This window comes from Buceros rhinoceros, unplaced genomic scaffold (genome assembly GCF_000710305.1).
Source record: "Buceros rhinoceros silvestris isolate BGI_N320 unplaced genomic scaffold, ASM71030v1 scaffold10244, whole genome shotgun sequence".
Classification (NCBI taxonomy): domain Eukaryota; kingdom Metazoa; phylum Chordata; class Aves; order Bucerotiformes; family Bucerotidae; genus Buceros; species Buceros rhinoceros.
The window spans coordinates 35,535-40,239 of NW_010407651.1; positions in this window are offsets into that span (position 1 = coordinate 35,535).

A 4,705-nucleotide genomic window follows, 5' to 3' on the forward strand; every position below is an offset into this window, starting at 1 on the left:
CCTGGGTTGTGAGGCTAAAGCAGAAGCTGTAGGTTTATGCTGACCTTTGAGTATGGCAACTTTTTAGACAAAGGGTTTCTAGCAGTATAAAGGGAAGTGTTTCAGACCTTTTTAATTAGGTTTTTTTTATAGTTTACAGAATTGCTTTGAAAGGCAGCCAGGGACACGGCTTGTTCTATGTAAACATTAATATTCTTCTAAATCAATCCCCATTAATTCACTGTGGACAAATCTTAATTCAGCGTTATGTTATTTGTGCTGAGTTATTAGGGAGAGCGGTGTGATTTTAGCAGCACTATCAAGTTGTGCAGTAGCCAGGCACACGTTGCAATATTTACTTTTCCCACTTCCAAAGGTGCTTCTTTCCTCTTCCCCTTTTCAGGGTTTTATCTTGGGTTCAAGGGACTCTGATTCATCTGCTCTGGGCACTATCACCAGCCCTCACGATTTCCACTTGCTGATCTTCAACGTATGTCACAGCAAGGCCAAAACAAACCCGCATTCAAGCTGGAAAGTCAGTTCCCACGGGCTGGAGCTGGTGCTGGCCACCCCTGAGCATGGTGGTTTCATTGACATGGACACGTCATTAGGAGAAAAGCTCTGCACTCAGCTGAGATGTAGGAGGCGCTTAGAGTGCTCTTGTTCTCAGACCATACAGCTCTCTGCCCATCCCTGGTAGGTGCTTGGACCTGAGCAGAGCTGAGCCCTGTGGGCAGTAGCGCCCATCTCGCCTGCAGCCGGCAGGACTCCTTGATGAAGAGTGTCAGCCTGCCGAGATGGAGGAAGAGTCTCATGCCTAAGCTTTGGTTGGTTGTTAAGCAAAAGATGAGGCTTGTGTTGGATTCCTGAAGGAAAGCACCCTGACAGCCCCGCTGCGCTCCTGAATTAATTCTGGCAGGGGCTGAAGCAATGCTCTGGCAGGGGCTTTACTATGGAGAAGGTTCATCAAGGTCCGTGGGGTTTCTTCCCGCTGTGGTTTACTGCAGGACAGAGGGAGCACTGAATGACCTCAAAAAGCTGAGGTTATCCTGCATCCTGAAGCAGCAAGATGATCACAGTACTTCATACAAAGGCATCTAGAAGGAAAGTCAGTAACTGGCTATTTGGAGAAGAAGGTGAAGAAAGGGCATGAAGGAGATGTTTCTGTATGAAGGTGCCAACTCTTCCTGCTGCAGTAAGAGAAAAGCACGGCTAACCAGAAACTGTGTGTGCTCTGGGATGTCACGCAGCCTCTGTGCGTGCTCCCATCATTTGAGCAGTGGCTGGGACCTGCTTACCTCGGAGATCCCAGGTGCAGTTCAGGAGCTTTTTTTCTTCCTCTGGCATGGACACTCTCTGAACCAGCAGAGTAGAGGCTGCAGCCAGTCATCGTTTCTGAGAAACGAGCTACAAGGTCTGTAATAAAAGCTCACAGATATCTGGGTTTGAGGGGAAGCTATCTTCTGTTAGCGTGATCTCTGCCTACGCAAAGGTCTGGTTTTCCGTTGCCGACATAGCTGGGGGTGGAATTGAAGGCACTCATCCGTTGCGTGTAGCACCTTGACTTTTGATAGAGCTGCAGAGAGAGAGCTTACACTTTGCACACAGATTATTGTCAAGAAGTGCAGGTGTAAGAACAGTGAATTGAAAAACCACCCTGTCGCCAACGTGTCCAGGGTTGTGCGAACGGTGCCAAGGTGGCGGGGGCATCGCCGACACATCCAGGGTGGTGAGAACAGGGCTGGATTGGCGGGGCCATTGCAATCAGGTCCAGGGTGGTGAGTTCGGTGCCACGGTGTTGGGGTCGGCACCAACAGGTCCGGGGTGGTGAGAACAGGGCTGAGGTGGTGTGGCCGCTCAGGTCTAGATCAGAGCTTGTCATCTGTCCATTCTGGGGTGTGGCTGGAGACTAAAACCAAACCAAATCTCTCCTTCAGAGACTGAGTAATATTTTTTGCCAGCAAGTGATGCCTTCTATCAGGGAAAGTGGAATGTGACCCGACAAGTGTCCCACCGTTTCTGGAGCTAGAGGAGTTGCACTTATCAGGTAGGACAAACCTTCAATTTTTCACACTTTATCCTGGCTTTATTTGAAGGCAGGCATTGTAAAACCTCTGCTCGGAGCTGTGCAGCCATGTCAGGTATAGAGACAAAACAGACCACACTTGCACGGTGTCAGATCCCTGGGTGCTCTCTGATAGCCCTGCGAGATCTCAAGACACCTTCCTGATGAAAACACACATCTTTCTATGCAAGGTGGCCTTTGCTTCAGAGGCGTTAGCACAGCCTGTGACCATGCAGAGAGTCAGCTGCACACACTAGTGAGGTCAGATGTTCCTGCGGACACAATTAAGGGTCCAGTGAAAATGCTGAGCAAAAAAACCCAAAAGTGCTAGAAAACCTGTTCCTTCTCTTCCCTTTCATCTGTGCTTCCTTGGTGCTTACTTTGTAGCTGTTTTGTTTCCCTGAGTAAAACAAATTGGAGAATACCATAGCAGAAAAGGAAAAGGCAAACAAAGCTGTGCTGCTGCTTCAGAGAGCCTGCAAGAATCTGACACACAACCTTGTTTCTTCCAAAAACGTCTGTCTCGCAAGCAGCTGCTCAGCGAGCACTGGGATGCATTTAGAAATGTCTGGACAATCTGGAGAACAGCCTTCCTTTCTTCACCCCACACAACAGGGAGCGGCTGGGCGTGGGGCTTCATCCAGGCTTTCTGATATTCCCAAATGTTACTTGAGGTGCTAATGGCTCACTCCGCGGAGAGCACAGAAAGTGCCAGGACCACACTGCCATTGCTTTGGCCAACTCTTCCCAGAGAGGAAGTCCTTGGTGTGGAGGAAATCAGATGGAAATCATCTTCAGCCAGAGGGACTGCATCCTGGAGCACTGGTTGAGTTTTGTCTGGCCTCTCCCCGGTGATCTGTGGTGGTAAGGGGCTCTGCTGTGAGGACAGCCTGGCCCACACGAAGGGATGCTGGTGCTCTGCCTGGTGGGTAGGTGTGAGCCTTGGGGTGAGTGTGCTAATGGCCTCCTGGTGGTCATGACCAATTGTTTTTTGGACTTGGGAGTCTGATGTGCTGCAGATTGATCTGCTGCTAGAGGTGACTCCAAACATGTGGCCTCCTCATGTGTCATTGAGGAGCTGGAGGTGGCTTTGGATGTCGCAGCAATGTTTCTCTAGGTGGGTGTGGAAAGGAGAGAGGCAAATTTCTTTACTAAGCACCAGGGTGACCTTTAGTAAATCTGGGGCAAGGCTCTTGATTTGATCTAGCTGCCAAGTTCATTAACAAGCTCATTATGGGGGCTCTCTTCTTTTTACAGATATGATGAATTTCTTAAAGTCGATTTCCAATGATAAACACATTTACCAGAACTCCTCATTACCTATGAATTAGCTTCATGGAGTATGATTCCCCGGGATGGAAGATCTGCTCTGTCAGAAGTTTAGAAAATATCAAAACAAGCGAACACACAAACTCTAGCGAACAACAAGGGAAGCAAAACTGACATAATTAGGTCCCAAGAGATGCTTATTCTCAGCTCAATGTAGAAATTAAGTCAATACAATTGTATGGTTAAATATTGACTGAATTGTAATATTTAATCAAGTAGTATTCATATTGCTCCTCTTTCAAAAGAGGTTTTGCTGGTTGTTTTATTGGCTTTTTAATCAATGCTTTCATTATATTGGTGCTCTAATTTCATAATAAGCTTGCATTAATTAAGGTAGCTCATCTGTGTGCAGAGAGGAGTCAGAAAACAAAACCAAGTAAAATGAATATGCTTTTCTTGTTCTCCAGAACAGAGGCAGACTCTGCTATTTACACTCATTTACTGTGAAAGAAAAAGACACGGAGCATTTGTGTTACTCGGAGCGACCATGAATTCTTTATTCGCTTTATTTGCTGCTTAGGTCAGCTCTGCCTCTGACTTCAGTGACGGACTTGTGCAAATAAGAACTTGGGTCAACAGAGTCTTACCAGGTTATTGATCGGATTCAGGAAAAAAAAAGTATTTGGATCTCATGGAAGTTACATGAGGATCCCCCCAAATAGAGACATACTTCAGGTCCCTCTTGGGCCAGCCTTTGTCTCATCTGGTGTCATTCGCTAGCGATGTCAGCTCTGACTGCAGGGATGAGGATGAGTGGTGAGAAAATTGAGCTGGTTGGCAAACAGGAAAATTTCTCTTGGTGCTTAGGACACTTACAGATTCCTACAGGCTGGGGAGGACCGTGAAGAGTCTTCCTATCATTTTTCCTAGTAGCTAAAGAGATAGGGAGAGGCTCCAGGTGGTGAAATGTGGATGGCTACAGTTCAGGTGCCTACACCTGAGCTTGTCTCCCTGTACGAGCAGCTGTGGCTCCGTCGAATCTAGGGCACGATTTGGATGAGCAGCTTGTTACACTGCTTGTTAGAGGAGTCTACAGTGGCCATGGAGACACAGGCAGTTCTAACAACCAGTGGACGTCTACAATGTAACCTGGCTGCCGGTGGTTAAGATGAACACCCAGAGATAAAGATCTTTTGTGCTGCAGTGGGAATATGTCAGGAAAGTTGTCTCCCATGCCAGCTACCTCCTTTTTTTGACCAACCCACCTCTGTGGCTGTAGTTTAGAGGACTGGGGACAACATGGGGCTTGTGGCAGCCTCCAAGGTGCTCCTAGCTGGAACCTACAGTGCAGCAGGGTACACGTGGATGTGTGCAGCTTAATTTCTGCTGGAT